Source organism: Taudactylus pleione, unplaced genomic scaffold, assembly GCF_031769625.1.
Source record: "Taudactylus pleione unplaced genomic scaffold, aTauple2 ptg000256l, whole genome shotgun sequence".
Classification (NCBI taxonomy): domain Eukaryota; kingdom Metazoa; phylum Chordata; class Amphibia; order Anura; family Myobatrachidae; genus Taudactylus; species Taudactylus pleione.
Window position 1 is genome coordinate 5,101,614 of NW_028284658.1, and position 18,603 is coordinate 5,120,216.

Below are 18,603 nucleotides of genomic sequence, written 5' to 3' on the forward strand. Positions count from 1 at the left end.
ATATATAAAGTGGGAGGGGAGAAGAATTGCAGGGCTGGTCCCAGAGGAGGAGCCAGCCTGCAGTTATTAGCCACTGTAGGGGTTGGAGCAAGGGGGAGGGGGAGGAAACAAGCAGAGAAGGGCTGTGGGGAGGCAGGAGGTGGAGTAGCTGGAAAGGTGATTTTTTTCTGTGCCCGGCCCTGTGGTATCCCTGCTCCCTATGACCCCGTAGTAATACTGACACCTTTAAAATGTTTTTTTGGGGGGTAAGTCACCTCCTTGCCCCCCCTGTTCCGGCGCCTATGAATACAGATATAAATGTAGTTAGACACCGCTTCAGCATTGACCGTAATTAAATCAGCTGCTTACTAACAACCAATTGCTCAATCAACCAGTTGTATTGGTACTTCCCATTGAGAAAAAAGTCAGTCATTCTCCCAATGGGGAAAATAAAGGTGAATGTTAAATACAAAGACCAACTGCAAGACTTTATATTATATGTGCTGCACAGAGGTGGCTTTGTTTTATTGGGTTGGGAGTGGCTCAGAACAATCAAAGGTGATTTTAAGGTCATTCATAAACTACATTTTCGCACCTGCATATGGGCACTGTGTTAAAAAAAAGAAAAAAAAAAGGCTACAACAGTTGCTGGAGAGCATCCAATCTGTCTTTGATAAGTGCTTATATATTCTGGAACCTAATACCACCATGGAATTCTGCAAAGCACGTCTGGTTCCATACGCCATCCAGCCAGTGCAGGAGGAAGTTACTTAAGTTAGTAACTCTGGGGTGCTTTCTCTAGTAGAGTGGAGTGAATTGGTCAATAATACCAGTTCTATAAAAGGTCAAATTGTAAAGCATCGAGTCTGTGGAGATTCCAAGACGAGGATAAATCCAGTTTTGCACATTATGCAGTCTCCCCTGCCAAGAATCGAGGATTGGATTCTTTCAGGGGAAATCGTAAAAATATACCTGGCACAAGCATATAGGCAGATGGATGAAGATTACCATAAATACACATGTGGCCGGAAGCTGACCACACGTGTTTAAAATGTTTGCCATGGCGCTGAAAGGGTTAACCCCCTGTGCTGCGGCGTCATATTTAAAGAGACAAAGGGCGCTCGGCGCCATGTTTAAATGTATTACCGGCGCTAGGCGCCAAGTGTTTATACATAAAAAAAACCTACTCAAGATGGTATGTGCAGCACTGAGCCAGGACATGTATTTAAAATGTATGATTTTAAATGTAAACTGGGTTTAAATGCACTTATAGAAATGTAACATGTCCTGACCTTTGGAGACAAACTGCTCGTTAGACATCCTCACCTAGGGATGGATATGGTAATTACCCTAGTCTGGCAGTGTGGGGTTAGGTGGTGACTGAAGAAGCCTTTCCTTTGAAATGCGGGCTAGGGAGACTCCTGTGTGTCTGTATATGATACCAAGCAAAGTTGTAAAAGACAAGCAGTTTGTGCTTAGGAAACCAAGGCCCTCATTCAGAGCCACTCGCTAGCGGCTGTACGCTCTTTCCGAGCGATGTTCGCACATCTGCGCATGCGTACGGTTTTTAGTACGCATGCGCGAACCAGTCGGTGCGGCCGAAAATCATTTGTACGCAATATAGCGAGTGCCTGCTATTTTGAGTGACAGAATGAGGCGTATGTGGGTGGTAACAGGGGAAGGTGCTTGAAAACGGGGAGTGGAGATCCGTTCGCAGGCGTGCTTAAAGGTCAAAACGGGCATTTAATGGGTGTGCATAATTAATACAGCAGCGTCATTGACCACGTCACTTGTTTTTTTTTAACTCAGAACTGCTCGCAAAATAGCGGTTGAAAACACCAACCACAAGAATAGCGAGCAGTTCATACGCTGTACGATGTACTCGATTAATCTAATAAATAGCGGACATGACGTATGGTGCGTGCGGCCAGGGGGCGTTTTTATCAAATAAACGAGCGTATGTTTTGCTCGCTCGTTCAGACTTAGAGGTGTGAACAGACTGCAATTTGCGAACGGATCATTTGAATAGCCACCCCTTGTTTTTGAACGAACGACCGCAAATAGCGAACGGCTCTGAATCAGGCCCCAAATGTTTTTGGGTGGTATCAAGGAAATTGATTTAATTTCTGTGAAATGTAAGACATATTTATTTATGTTTTCTGAGATAGCCTGATTGGCTAGAAGGAACACAGGGTGGATTTGCCCCCCTGTGATGTTGTGTGTAAGAATGACATAAAAAGAGGGCCTGTGAGCCCTGTATGTGTACAACCCGGTAACTTCTTTGAGGAGAAGAGCTGCTGATAAGATTCCTGTATGTGGTACATCCTTGTGAATCCTGTGTGGAGAAGAATTGCTGTAACATCTTGTATTGTATGCTGAAATTCCCCTTCAATCTGAAGGGAGGGTCTTTTTTAAGACTGAGAGCAATAAATACCTTTGCCTTTAAATTCTATTACATCTGTATCCTGCGACCAACAGAATTGCGCAAAACGCTATTCCGTTCTCCTGCTGTTCTGGGTAAGAGCTCCGTGTCTCCAAGTTCAAGCCCTCTGCCAAGCTACCGTGCAGACCTGGTCCATTGCGAGGGATCAGGTGGGAACAGCCGACACCAAACAGGAGGTGTGTCTGTAGTTGGTCAATGCATACGCAGCAGAAGTGGTTCCAGCTGCCTAGGCAGGAGCCTGATTGTACGTAAAAAGCGGTTCCAAACGACGATGGTAGAGTTTGGTGGTGGCAGCATCATTAAACGCCCACGGTGTAGTGGGCAGAGTCAGTGACAGGCGGTCACTGACGGTGAGTGGGAGTCCAAAAGCGCTAACCTGTGACCAGGGCCGGCCTAGGCGAAAGGCGTCCGGTCACAACACACAAAGATTATTACAATACTATTTGACATATAGCTACAAGAGCAATGGGCCAGGCACTACTGAGAGTACCAGGTACGCAGTGTTACCTAGATAACATTGTTGTCACTGGCAGAAACTGATGCTGATCACTTAGACAATTTAATGAAGGCCCTTAATCAACTACAAGAATATGGACTGAGAGTCAATAAAAACAAATATGTATTTTTCAAATATTGTACAGTGGACATGTGATCAACAAGGAGGGGCTACACAAATCAGGAGAAAATAGAGACTGTGGCCCTCATTCAGAGCCACTCGCTATTTGCTGTCGTTCGTTCTAAAACTAGGGGTGGCTATTCAAATGAACCGTTCGCTGTTTGCGGTCTGTTCACGCCTCTATGTCTGAACGAGCGAACAAAACTTGCGTTCGTTTTTTGGAAAAATACGCCCCCTGGCCGCTCGCATCCTACGTCATGTCCGCTATTTATTAGATTAATCGAGTACATCGACAAGGGTATGAACTGCTCGCTATTCTTGGGGTTGGTGTTTGCTACCACAATTTTGCGAGCAGTTCTGACTATAAAATAACCCAGTGACGTGGTCAATGACGCTGCTGTTTTAAATATGCACACCCATAAAACGCCCGTTTTGACCTTTAAGCACGCCTGCGTTCTGATTTCCACTCCCCATTTTCAAGCACCTTCCCCTGTTACCACCCACATACGCCTCTTTCTGTCACTCAAAATAGCAGGCATTCGCTATTTTGCGAGCACATGAATTTCGGCCGCACTGACTGGTTAGCGCATGCGTATAACGATCCGTACGCATGCGCAGTTGGGCAAACATCGCTCAGAGCGAACGAGCGGCCGCTTATGAGCGGCTCTGAATCAGGCCCTGTGTTGCAAGCACCTCACCCACAGTCAGTAACACAGCTCAGTTCATACTTAAGGTGCTCACACACTAGGCGATGTGTTCACAATGCGATATCGTGTCAGATTTTCCCTTGAACTCTCCCCAGCAGCTCCCTGGCAGTTGTGGGCACGATTTGGTGTTAAAAACTGTCCAATGTGACAAACGATCTATCGTGCCTCCTAACTATTCCAGTGCATCGTGACTGAGATTGACAAATCTTGCCTACAGCAGGCAGATCTGAAGATGCGATGTATGACCAGCGGGTACGCGCATCGGCATCGTGATCGTGAGTGGACACTCATGATTAGGACATATTTTACACGATCTGTCGTCCCGATGCGTCGGAATCGGGCTGATCGTGTAAAATATCGCCTAGTGTGTGGGCACCTTTAGGCTTTGTCAATTACTACCATAAATTATCCACAGTCTTGCACCTGCTGAATGCACTTCTGCAAAATAGTACACTGGAAATGGTCAAGAGAGTGTGAAAAATTGATAACATCTGACAAAGTCCTAACTTATAATGACCCACAGTTGCCGATCAAGTTAGCATACGGTGCTTCACCTTACCATATAGGGGCAGTCTTGTCACACAGCTTGAAAATGGAATTAAAAGGTCAATTGCATATACATTGCAGTATTTAACAGCTGAAGAGCAAAGCTGTGCAAAGATTCATCACGAGCCTGGCTTTAACTTTGGTGTGGGGATTTAAGAAATTCCATCAAATCTTATACAAACAGAAATTCACTTTGATGACTGACCATCAGCTCCAGTCTCCAACTTCATTCCTAGAATGGAAGTACCAGCCATAATCCCCATTCGACTGCAATGATGGTGCTTGTTATTGGGTGCTCATTAGTATGTCATAAAATTCAGGGAAAACAGACAACACAGCAATGCTGATGGCCTATCACATTCTCTCTTGCCACAGTCTGGGGAAGACAGTAAGAAAGGTTTATCACAATGTGCTAAATAATCAGCTGCTAGTGACCAATTATCTACAGTAATTGTCAGAGAACCAATGGAGGACTCCAGTTTATCCAAAGTTTTTGTACTTGACTCTCAAGGGCTGGTCCAAGTTTGGAAATGCTATTTGTCACAGATTTTCTGGCAAGAGCACCCCATTGTCAATATTCCAGGGAATTACCACCTAAACGCCAAAACAAAATTTTGCATAAATTGCATAAAGGTCACTTGCTGAGAAACCGTTTGGTAATAATTGATTGCTTGACAAAGGACGGCATGAAGGTGGAAAATTATCCTCCACTGGCACCTTTACAACCATGGGAATGGTCATGCAGATGTGCAGGACTGTTCTTGGACTGTATGCAGTTGACAACACCTCCAAATGGCCAGAGGTGTCAAAAATTAAATTCACTATATCAGAGTAAACTATCTGTTCTGAGGACTATCTTTGCCAGAAATGGGCTCCCAGAACAGATTTGTAGTCACAATGGTCCGCAATTTATGTTAGCTGAAATCCAAATATTCATAAAAGTAAATGGAATTAAACATTTTACTTCAGCTCTTCACTATCCATCCACCAATGGTATAGCTGAGATATTCATACAGACCCTAAGAGAGTATCAAGGTGATGAATAAAGAACCAGTGAGCTTCAGCACAAAACTGATACTTTTCTGTTATCTATGTCAAGCTTATACACAAAAATTTGTATTTTATATATTAAAAATTAGAAATTACATTTCAAAGGAGAAATTTGAGATCGCAGTGAAACTTAGTGATGCCAGATGTGAGGAAAGAGGTGCAGGATAAACAGGTCCATCAGCTCTATCGTTTACCTTGCTTTTGACCAGGATGTGCTTGCTCATGATTTCAGAGCAGATAAATGGAAAACACGGCAAGATGATCTCTAAAACTGGACCCTGGATGTACAAAGTTCACGTGGCAGGAGTATAGTGATGATATCAGATCATTAAGTCCAGTGGGTCGGTTGAGTTCTACATGACCCCTAACCTTATTAGCCCGAAGGACATTACCGTAATAGTGCCTCCTTCAAATGAACATCCTGAGATGGATGACCCAGTTTGATTGAGGTTTCTTCTGGGCCACTTGGAGTGGGTGAACTCTCCTGAAGAAATAGAAACATCAATAGATCTTCAACATTCTGAGCATTGAGGATTTGTATATAATTATGCTGACCACTTTTCTATGATGGGAGAAGTGTGGTGTTTGTAGTACTATTTGTTTTAGCCTGGAAGAAGTATACATCAGAATTTGTTACCTGTTACTTCCTGCTTAGCATATGCACCTATTCTATTCATAAAGTTACATTATTGTCAGATGCTGTTCTCTGGTAAAGAAGTACACAGTGGGCCTGATTCAGCAAGGAACGCAGTTGCTAATACGTACGCAATCGGATGATTGTTGTGTACTGCGCATGCATATGCATCGCAGTGCACGTGCCGGCCACTGCGATCGGGACTGCGATTGCAGTGACTACGCAGATCCATCGCAGAGTGATTTACAGGAAGTGTAGTTTGTGGGAGGTGACAGGGGGGTGGTCGGTGAAACGCAGGCGTGCGTCTGAGGTCTCATAGCGAGCGCTGAAGTTAACAATTCCTGAGTGAGGTCTGACCTGCCTTAACTTTGTGTATGGGTCCGATGGTACTCGATTGTACCGATGTATTCGCAGTCTTGCTAACCATTACGGATGTGCATGTAGGTGAAGTGGGCGTCCTTATGTAGTGCTGAGTTTGCATTGCGATCGCTATGGATTAGTATACTGTAGCAGTTGAACTGCGTGCGTACGCTATATTGTGATCCGTAGTGAATCAGGCCCAGTGTTTGTTCCAAACTGAGTATTGTGTCACATATACAAACATCCTATCACGTATGTAACACAGCGTACCAACTCATCTCCATAATACTGCGGGTCCTTTAAATGCCTGGCAATCACCCCACAAATATTGAGATCATTATCCTGAAGATGATAATTTTCCGAGGTCTTTAGGCAGAAGTAATTAATTACTGAGCGGCACATCTGCTCTCAACTCCCCAGGTGATACCTAGGCGCACAACAATGGAGAGCAGGGATTCATTAACCTCTTATGAGCAGAATTCATCTGCAGAACTAAATGGAATTTGCATCTCCTTTTAATTGTCAATATTTTACCTTGTGCTTCCAATGATTAACCACAGCTTCTGTGCACTGGTCCTGCATTGTGTAAACTTGTGTGGGTATAGATAGCTCACTGGAGAATTATCTTACAACCACCTCCCTTATTCCCTTGCAGAAAAGAGGAAGTTAATGACGGAGCTTTGAAGGTTACACAGGTGGTAGATAATTTGTCTTGATTCAGTTTAAATAATTAAGAAAATTAAGGCTTTTCAATTAGTTCTGCCCTGATGAATAGTCTATGCACTCACCCAAAAATAAAAGCTAAAGAGCCTAAATATACTGGGACACACAGTCCCCCTGTCATAGAGCCTAAATATACTGGGATACACAGTCCTCCTGTCATAGAGCCTAAATATACTGGGATACAGTCCTCCTGTCATAGAGCCTAAATATACTGGGATACACAGTCCTCCTGTCATAAAGCCTAAATATACTGGGACACAGTCCTCCTGTCATAGAGCCTAAATATACTGGGCCACACAGTCCGCCTGTCACAAAGCCTAAATATACTGGGACACAGTCCTCCTGTCTTAGAGCCTAAATATACTGGGCCACACAGTCCGCCTGTCACAGAGCCTAAATATACTGGGACACACAGTCCCCCTGTCATAGAGCCTAAATATACTGGGACACACAGTCCCCCTGTCATAGAGCATAAATATATTGGGACACACAGTCCCCCTGTCATAGAGCCTAAATATACTGGGACACAGTCCTCCTGACATAGAGCCTAAATATACTGGGACACACAGTCCTCCTGTCATAGAGCCTAAATATACTGGGACACACAGTCCTCCTGTCATAGAGCCTACATATACTGGGACACACAGTCCTCCTGTCATAGAGCCTACATATACTGGGACACACAGTCCCCCTGTCATAGAGCCTACATATACTGGGACACACAGTCCCTGTCATAGAGCCTAAATATACTGGGACACACAGTCCCCCTGTCATAGAGCCTAAATATACTGGGACACACAGTCCCCCTGTCATAGAGCCTACATATACTGGGACACACAGTCCCTGTCATAGAGCCTAAATATACTGGGACACACAGTGCCCGTCATAGCCGTCTCACAACTGAAAAAGAGAAAACTGGACATGTAGAGATCATAGTAAGTGTATACACACTTTGCGCTAATAATATTGAATATTATGGGATATATTAAGTAACTACTACAAACCAGAAAAGCTAAGCCAAAAAAAATCTAAAGGAGAATTGAAATAAAACTATTTCTCTACTGTCATATAAATAGTGTCTCTTAAGACCTAACTGTTACATTTATACGATATTTCCTCTTTAAGGTCCCCCCCTCTTTCTTCTGCCTTAAGTGCTACAACTAATTTACTGGCTGTATAATGATTATAGAGGTTTTAACTTTTACAGATATGGTAAATACATCAATATGTTGCCTGCAGTACTGAGCACACGCACACAGTTCAGTGGGGTGAAAGTGTAAAAGCAACATTAAATACTTATATTAATTAAATAAGACATACTGCCCCTCATAGCATGATACTGCCCCTTAGCAATGTTCCCATAGCTCAGCTACTTATCTGTGTTAATACACATGAATAATACTTGCTGTAATTGGTTCTAAGAATAGCCTAGTAACAGGATCCATAGGCCATATATAATTCACACTATTTCTTCCTATAAATGTTCCTATATTTGCTCTGATTAGTCTACTGACTGTACAATGTATAAATTAGGGATGTGCAGGCTCGGATAGGTTCGAGTTTGCACGTGGAGTTCGGATTTTTCCCTCCAAAAAAACGGAACTCAGAACGAGGCAAAACGTCATCTTACATGGACGAACATCATCATTCCTGGTCTTTTGTCCAGGAATGATGATGTTCGTCCATGTAAGATGACGTTTTGCCTCGTTCTGAGTTCCGTTTTTTTGGAGGGAAAAATCCGAACTCCACGTGCAAACTCAAACCTATCCGAGCCTGCACATCCCTGGTATAAATATATAAAAACATTTTGAAATTGCCCATTGCAAGTAATGTATTTCTATTAGCTCAATGTAAACTACCCATGTAAAAATATATTTATCGCTCTATAAATTCAACATCAACCCTTACTTCAGTTATGCAATATCTTAAAGCTGGAAAATGTACCTGTGACTGTGATTGGCGGCATGATCTAGGTTTGATCTGCATCACTGACTGTTTCATATCCTCTTAATACCAAACAAGTGCTTGATGGCAGTGACTGGTGCATATACTGTATATTGCTGAGACATCTGCCTTTTCTGTAATGAATAGTCGCCTAATCCTGTATCGTTTGTCCTGTGCTCCCTGATCACATTGACAATCGGTGTCATTGCCACCAATCAGTGGACAGTGTAATGCAGCTACTGATGGATTTCATAAAGAGACAGCCATTGACTGCAGCGATAATCTGCCTCTGTGCATAATAAGATGCATCGTCCGTCATACCATCAGACATTGTTTGAGCCCTGTGGATTATTGTCGCTTGTGTCATTGCCACTGTGGCAAAATACGCAGTTGCTGACGACACACCGTCATCTGGGTAGTTACCCCCCTGTTACCACCCAAAAATGCCCCACGAAATAGCCTATCTCTGCGTCCAAATTCTTACTGTGTCTTTTGGTGGTAACCACTGGGGCACATGCGCAGGCTGAAAACATTATCCACTTGCGTGCGGCATGGACACTGCGTGCACTAAGCTCTGAATCAGGCCCAAGGTTTCCCAAAGCATTATACCCATTTACATTTTAATCCTGCTGACGTTTACATACTGGCGTTTATTCCAGTAATACTGTCTGTCTGCCCCTTCCCTTTAGAATGGAAGCTCTCACCTGCAGGGCCAGGGGCAAACACAGGATTTATATAAAAACTCCAGCAATTCGGGGTTAGCACCCCTTCGTCAGGACCACATACACATCCTGTATGTGTGTATATATTATATATATATATATATATATAATATATATATATATATACACAGTTACACACACATGTATCATGCTTATATATGTATACACTCTGTATGTGAGTGTTTATTAAACACACATATATATGTATATAAAACATGTATATATTACATATAACATACACACTAACACCTACACAGTAAACAGACACTAACGGATACAGTACACATACTAACGTATACACATATATAGTGTATGCACACACTAACATACACATAAACGCACATTAACACATACATACACATATATACACACTAACACATATACATACAGTAGATACATACATACACACTAACACATACATACACATATACAGTATATAGTTATACACACTAACACATACATATACACTAATACATACATACATATATACTAGGGGTGAGCGGGTTCAGATTTCTGAAATCCGACCCCCCCCCATCCGAGTCAGGCTCGACTTTTCCCGCCTGACTCGGATCTGAAATCGAGGCAAAACGTCATCATCCCGCCTTCCGGGTCTCGCGGGTTTTGGATTCTATATAAGGTAACCGCGTCTGCGCCATTTTCTCACTCTGCTGTGGACAGTGAAGAGGGAGGGTGGGAGTTAGGGCTGGCTGGGCTGTGTTGTGTAGTGCAGTGTAGTGTTGTGCTGTGCTGCGCTGTGCTGCTGTTGTCCACTCCTCCAAAGTCCATAGGGGCTGGCTGTGCTGTGCTGCTGTTGTCCATAGGGACTGTGTCCACTCCTCCAAAGTCCATAGGGGCTGGCTGTGTTGTGCTGTGCTGCTATTGTCCATAGGGGCTGTGTCCACTCCTCCAAAGTCCATAGGGGCTGGCTGGACTGTGTTGTGCAGTCAGTTGTCCATAGGGGCTGTGTCCACTCCAAAGTCCTGTGCAGTGTCCCAGTCCTAAAGGGGTGCTGTAGTGTTGTCCAGGGGGGTGCTCTGTCCATCAGGGGTGCTCCCCCCAACTGCAAAAAAAAAATAAATGTATTCTGTGTTTGTGAATTATGTGCGCAGTAGCCGTACGTGCATCAACAAAGTAGCGCCAAGCGTGCACCTGTGTCATAAGTAAAGGGACGGCTGGCTTGACCGTTAAAGGGTGCTGTAACCCCCAAAGCGCACTCCAAAGAAAATAAAAAAATATTTTCTGTGTTTGTGAATTGTGTGCACTGTGGCTGCACATGCATCAACAAAGGAGCAGCGGCAAGCGTGCGCCTGTGTCCCATACGTAAAGGGCCAGCTGGCTTGCCTGTTAAAGGGTGCTGTAACCCCCAAATTGCACTCCAAAAAAAATAAAAAATATATATTTTTGTGTTTGTGAATTGTGTGCACAGTAGCCGCACGTGCATCAACAAAGTAGCGCCAAGCGTGCGCCTGTGTCATAAGTAAAGGGCCGGCTGGCTTGACCGTTAAAGGGTGCTGTAACCCCCAAATTGCACTCCAAAAAAAATAAAAAAATATATATTTTTGTGTTTGTGAATTGTGTGCACTGTGGCTGCACGTGCATCAACAAAGGAGCAGTGCCAAGCGTGCGCCTGTGTCCCATAAGTAAAGGGGCCGGCTGGCTCATTTCTTAAAGGGTGGTGTAACCCACAAAGTGCACTAGTCTCCAACAAAAATAAAAAATTATTTTCTGTGTTTGTGTGCGCCTTAGCCGCACGTATATATCAAAATAACATAAATGGAGGACCAAACTTTCTCCGATAAAAATAAAATAGGGAAAGATCAAGAACCACTTCCTCCTAGTGCTGTTGCTGCTGCTGGGAGTTGTTCATCATCCCAGAGAGGAAGTAGGAACACCACTACTTTTACTAAACAATTGACCCTCCAACAGTCCTTAGCGAGGAGGATGAAGTACGACAGCAGTCATCCTGAAGCAAAATGTATAACTGAGGCCTTGACTGCTATGTTGGTGTTAGACATGCGTCCGGTATCCGCCATTAGTGCAGTGGGATTTAGACAATTGATGGAGGTAGTGTGTCCCCAGTTCCAAATCCCATCTAGATTCCACTTCACTAGGCAGGCAATACCGAGATTGTACAGAAACGTCAGAAAAAGTGTTCAGTGTCCTGAAAAATGCGGTTGTACCCAATGTCCACTTAACCACGGACATGTGGACAAGTGGAACAGGGCAGACTAAGGACTATATGACTGTGACAGCCAACTGGGTAAATGTATCACCTTACGCAGCAACAACAGCGGCGTCACCAGTAGCAGCATCTCAGAAACGCCAGCTTATTCCACGGCAGGCTACGCCGTGTATCACCGGTTTCAGTACGTGGCATACCGCCGACAACCTCTTAGAGAAACTGAGGGAATCATAGCCCAGTGGCTTACCCCGACTTAGACTCTCCTGGGGATTTGTGATATCTGACAACGCCACCAATATTGTGCGGGCAGTACATCTGGGCAAATTCCAGCACGTCCCATGTTTTGCTCACACAATAAACTTGGTGGTGCAAAATTTTCTGAAAAGCGACAGGGGCGTGCAGGAGACTCTTTGGGTGGCCCGAAAAATTTCTGGCCACTTTTGCCATTCAGCGACTGCGTGCGCCTGTGTCATAAGTAAAGGGCCGGCTGGCTTGTCCGTTAAAGGGTGCTGTAACCCCCAAAGTGCACTCCAAACAAAATAAAAAATTCTTATTTTTTTTCTGTCTTTGTGAAATGTATGGGCTGTAGCCGCACCTGCATCCTCAAAGCAGCAGCGACAAGCGTGCGTCTGTCTGTTAAAGGATTACATCGGTGACAGCATCCAAGTAGGCATGTCAGACAGTCCATACCTGTACTGGCAGGAAAAAGATGCAATTTGGAGGCCCCTGTACAAACTGGCTCTATTTTACCTGAGTTGCCCCCCTCCAGTGTGTACTCCGAAAGAGTGTTTAGTGCAGCCGGGAACCTTGTCAGCGAAAGGCGTAGGAGGTTGCTTCCACAAAATGTGGAGAAGATGATGTTCATAAAAATGAATTATCAACTCTTCCAGCTTCCAGAACGTACAGAGGGACCTGTGGTGGTGGATTCCAGTGGGGACGAATTAATACTCTGTGAGGATGAGGATGTACACAACACTGAAGAGGGTGAGGAATCGGTGAATGAGGAGGATGAGGACGACAACTTGCCTCCGTAGAGCCAGTTTGTGCAGGGACAGATTATTTGCCAGCTTGTTTTGTGGGGGCCCAAACGAACCTATCATTTCAGCAAAAGTCGTGTGGCAGACCCTGGCGCTGAAATGATTGGTTTGTTAAAGTGTGCATGTCCTGTTTATACAACATAAGGCTGGGTGGGAGGGCCCAAGGACAATTCCATCTTGCACCTCTTTTTTTTTCTTTGCATTATGTACTGTTTGGGGCCTAGTTTTTCAAACTGCCATCTTGTCTGCCACTGCAGTGTCACTCCTAGATGGGTCAAGTGTTTGTGCCGCCCACTTGTGTCGCTTAGCATAGTCATCCAGCTACCTCGGTGCAACCTTTTGGACATAAAAACACTATTGTGAGGTGTTCAGAATAGACTGGAAATGAGTGGAAATGAAGGTTATTGAGGTTAGGAGCAGAAAAATCAACACATTCTGTGATTTTAGCTGTTTTTATGCTTTTTTTAAAAAAAAATACAGATCCAAAACACAAAACCCAAAACACCGAAGGGTGGTTTTGGCAAAACCAATCCAGATCCAAAACACGAAGAAAGATCCAGATCCAAAACCAAAACACAAAACACGAAAAGTGGCCGGTGCACATCCCTAATATATACACATCAATCAATATGTACACATACATACACACTTTTGAATAGCAGTTGCTGAAGGATGCTAATGTCAGCGAGTACCTTGCATCATTAGGCCCCGCTCCCTCTGCATAATGCCGCGATTCTTGGGGATATGGGTTTGGGGCTTGTCGTATTGGCTCTGCCCCCACTGTGGCCGGTGTAGGGGGAAATCGGTCCATCAGGGGGGGTTTATAGGTACTTAGAAAGTAAACCCCCCTGCATGCACTATTGAGGGTCCTCTTCCCTCACGTGCTTCTCCTTCCCATTCTCATACTATCATTTACTCCTATCTCCCCACAACACCACCTAACACTGCTTATTTAAGTCTTATGATCGCTAATCCTGCAATGTTTATAATCCATGTCCTTGTCCTGTATTATTTTGTACTGTTAACTGTTTTCTTGTGTGCTCATTTGTTTATGTACTTTGTAAGTCACTGCGGAACCCTTGTGGCGTCATATAAATAAAGGATAATAATAAGAATAATTTGTTAGTGATTAGTGTATAGCAGAGGTGGGGAACCTTTTTTCTGCCAAGGGCCATTTTGATATATACAGATGTGCCCAGCTATAACGTGGCATCACAGCGTTATCTCTCATGCCACGCATGGCGCACCACACACCACGCCAAAGACAGTTTAGTAATGAAAAAAGTCATTACGTGTAATACAACTTTTTGCCTACCAGATGTCACTTTTCCTAAACTACATAGCGCATGCGTCTGATTTCATTACGTGTAATACAACATTTTGCCCACCAGGTGTCACTTTTCCTAAACTACATGCGTGTGATTTCCAATGTACCATACGGTATGTTCTGTATCACCGCCCGATGATTGGTAGACAGAAGCAGTGATTCGGTACACTATACAGTATTACAGCGTTTTCCACATGGAATCAGGAATGTACGGTATAATAAAGCGGTAGAAGAATGTCTAAAAGTTTGAAATCATTAAGCTCTGTATTACCCACTGACTGTGCGGTTGAAATCATACAGTACTTGCGCAAATGTAAATACTGTCGGCACTGTCCCAGACTTAGACATTGTAGTGGTTTCATTACTTTACAAAGTACAGAACTCTAGTAATGGGTGAAGCATGTGGCCTAGCGGTCTAATGCCTAGTCTCACTGCTTCTCCCCTCTTCTTGTTCCGTGGGTTCGAGGTCTTGAAAATACATATTTTTTTATTATTTTTAAAATCTTCACTTAAAATATTCAGTATTCAATACAGTACATGTGGAGTGCATGCCCAGTGCTTCGGGAGTCAAACAGCGAAATTTGGATTTTTATTACTGTACATACAGTACTGTACCTTAGAACGCAAACTTGTGTCAATGCCGGCGCTGACCCAGACATGGACATTATAGTGATTTTTATGACCATCAACTGGTAGTTGGCTCTGCTTGAGAGAGGTCTCTGCATTACAAACTGACTCTGCGTTTAAACCGCAAAATTGCGTCAATGTCAGCGCATGCCCAGTGGAGGGGTTACAGTGACAATGGAATGTGTGCCGCATGCCCAGTGGAGCCAAGCCATAAACCAAGTAGCGCTATGCCATGGTGCATGCCCAGTTGTCTGTATTGCTACAGTACTGTTGAATTTTCACACTTGTGCCATTCTGCACTGTCCGAGACTTACAGTATACACAATACTCATTTCATGACTTCAGAAAGTGCTACAGTAGTGGGCTTTGTTTGGGAGGGAAGTCTCTGTATTACAAACTGACTGTGCTCTAGAGCGCAAACTTGCATCAATGTCGATGCTGTCCCAGACTTGAAATCTTTAGTGATTTAATAACTGATAGTTGACTCTGTTTGAGAGTGAGGTCTCTGCATTACAAACTGACTCTGCGTTTAAACCGCAAAATTGTGTCAATGTCTTCACAGTTGGCGCTGTGGTGACTTTTATAGCCAGTTCTGAGGGGTTACGGTACAAATAGGATCTCTGGCGCGTGGCCAGTGGCGGGGTTGCAATGCATTGCCAGTGGTGCTGCGCCATAGCCATACCCCTGTAGCGCTATGCCATGGCATACAGTATGGAAGATCATACAGTAGCGGGTCATGATTCACACACAGTGAAAGTGGGATCTCCGTATTACACACTGCCTGTGTAGTAATAATATTAAAAATAAAAAGTGTAACCTTGACTGTCTAATAATAATAATAAAAAAAATAATTAAAAAAAAGTTTAACCTTCCAGGTTTCGAACCCGGAACCGGGTTGTACAGACGTCTGCAATGTAGAAGTTCGATTTCTTACCTCTACGCTACAGACGCCTGAGTACTTCATCGTAGGGTACTGTAGATGTCACATAAAGTACTGTAGAGGACAGATGCAATTCTTACTAGGAGAGACTTGTGAGCAAGGGGTTAGGTGATCCATCTTGCTTACACTTCTCTCCTTCTGTTCGAGACCTTGATAATTTTTTTTTTTTAAATGTTCACTATAGTACTGTAGTTCAGTATTGTTATCCAACTCTTACAAAACTCAATATATTATACTGTATGTACTGTAGATGTGCCCAGCTACAGTACTGTAGTTTGTTGCTCCATACAGTACGCCATACTGTATACCGCATGCATTGCTAGTTGCGCGCTACACTGTGGCGTATTGAGTCTCATAGCACTGCGCGTGCCCAGTTGTCTGTATTATAGTAAGTACAATACTGTCGACCCTGTCCCGGACTTACGGTAGACATTGTAGAGATTCCATGACTCTAGGAACTACCGTACAGTACAGTAGATGCAGTAGTCTAAGGGGCTAATGCCTAGCCCTACTGCATCTACCATTTTCCTGTCCCGCTGGTGCGAGACCTTTAAAATATATACTGTGTACGGTTTATTTTGTTTTAAATCTTCACTAATACATTATCCAGAAATTCTGGTATTTCTATGCCACAGTACTTTATGACAAAAAAGTGTAACCTTGACTGTGTAATAATAATAAAAAATAAAAAAAAGTGTAACCTTTCAAGTTTTAAACCCGCAAAAGGGTTGTACAAGCGACGTAATGTATTGGTTTGATTATTTACCATTACACTACAGCCGCCTGCAATATCAAGGTTGCACCTGGCTTGAGTGTGTCCTACAATACTGTACGTCATCGTATCTAAGGCGCATGCCCAGATCTACGGTATACCCATGTAGCGGGTTTTTTTTTAAATTCTTGGCTACTTTTGTTCAGTATTGTTATCCAACCCTTACTAAACTCAGTACATTTTATATATTAGGGGGTAAATTTACTAAGATGGGAGTTCTATTAAGAAGTGATGTTGCCCATAGCAACCAATCAGATTCCATGTATTATCTTCTAGAAGGTGCTACTGTAGATAAATGACAAGTAGAATCTGATTGGTTGCTATGGGCAACATACAGTACAGTAACTTCTACCCCTACATGTTTAACTTTTTCCCCCCAATTTTTTTTCTTCCGCCCCCAAAATGAAAGTGAATTTTTGGGGTGTTCTGACTGTTTTTTTTTTTTTTTTAAATTACGCAGTTTACAGTACCTTTAGGTGTGATAACAACTCGAGCAACTTCTCTACTGTTCAGTTACTGCACCGTATGTACAATACTGTATGTACAGTGATTTGCATCCTGTTATAAGATCTTACTGTACGGTACAGTACTGTACTGTATGTACATTATGTGACATTAAAAATATTGGTTGTGCGAACATGCAAATGCTGTGAATGTGATATCCATCCAATTTACTGTAAGTTTAACAGTATGGCATTCAGTACAAGGCATTCAGTACAAATTACAACAGTGGAGCACTCGCAACCCAGCGGTTAAGCACTGTATTACATGCAATTACAACAGTGGAGCACTCACCACCCAGCGGTTAAGCACTGTATTACATGCCGTAGCATATCCTTCGTTGAAGAATACCACAGTATGCCACAAGTCCATGGCGCGACTCACGCCACGCCATGAGCAACAAAATAGCTGGGCAAATCTGTATATAACATTATTTGCGGGCCGGTGCAGGTCACACCCTCTCCGTGTGACGTCACACAGGGCGGGGCCGCAATCACCGGTGATTACAGCAATGCCCGGAGCTGTAAGGGCAGCAGTGTAACTGTCTGAAGAATCCTAAGGACGCTCCAGGTGGCACTGCTGCATAGATCTTGGCTGCAGGGTAGCATTCTAGGTAGCCTACTAGCCAGATGAGGCTAGCAGAAAAAAGCTCAGAGGGCCAGACCAAATGATTCCGGGGGCCTAATACGGCCCCCGGGCCTGAGGTTCCCCATCCCTGGTGTATAGGAAAGGATAATTATGTAATGTATAATGTCCCTAATTCACCATTTAGTCATGTGAAAGCTCTCCTCAGCATCTGCAGGCACCTTTTTTCGGGATGTAGATTAAATACCTGCTATCAGGATGAATGGCACTCAGAATGCTGGTGCCGGAACCCCGACACCAGCCAGATTCCTGGCACCAGCATTCCGAACACCGGCAACCCAATGGTAAGTATTGGGGTTAGGGGGAGGGTTTGGCACTAGGGGGGCGGGAGGTTAGGTTCAGGCTGCGGGGAGAGTTAGTTGAAGGGTTAGGATACTTACCGACAGGTGTTGGTATCCTAACCCTTTCGGGATGCCGGTGTTGGGATTCTGACCGCCAGTATCCCAAGCGCCGGCATCCCGTACTCAAACTCCTTTTATCAAGGGACAGAGATTTGTTTGGTTCCAGTAGAAAACAGGCAGAGAATGGAGCCGATGTGAAGGTTTTTGTATTTTCTTTTCTCCGTTTTGCTGCAGAATGGCTCTGAGACTTCCTTTACATCTAGCAGTTCTAGGACCCCCTGCCAGCTGCCAAATTGTATCAGCTAAATGCATCAAGTCTTCTTCATCTCCCTATGCCCTGTACCCCCTGGGGCAGAGGCTGTGGTGAGAATTATTAAAACAAATTATCAGCATCAAAAGGAGCTATATTAGATGAGCTAAAGGGTTGTCAGGCAGAAACATTTCTTTAGGAGAGAGGCTTGGTCACATAGGACCCTCTTGTGTCGCTGTGCCACCCAGCAATAACAG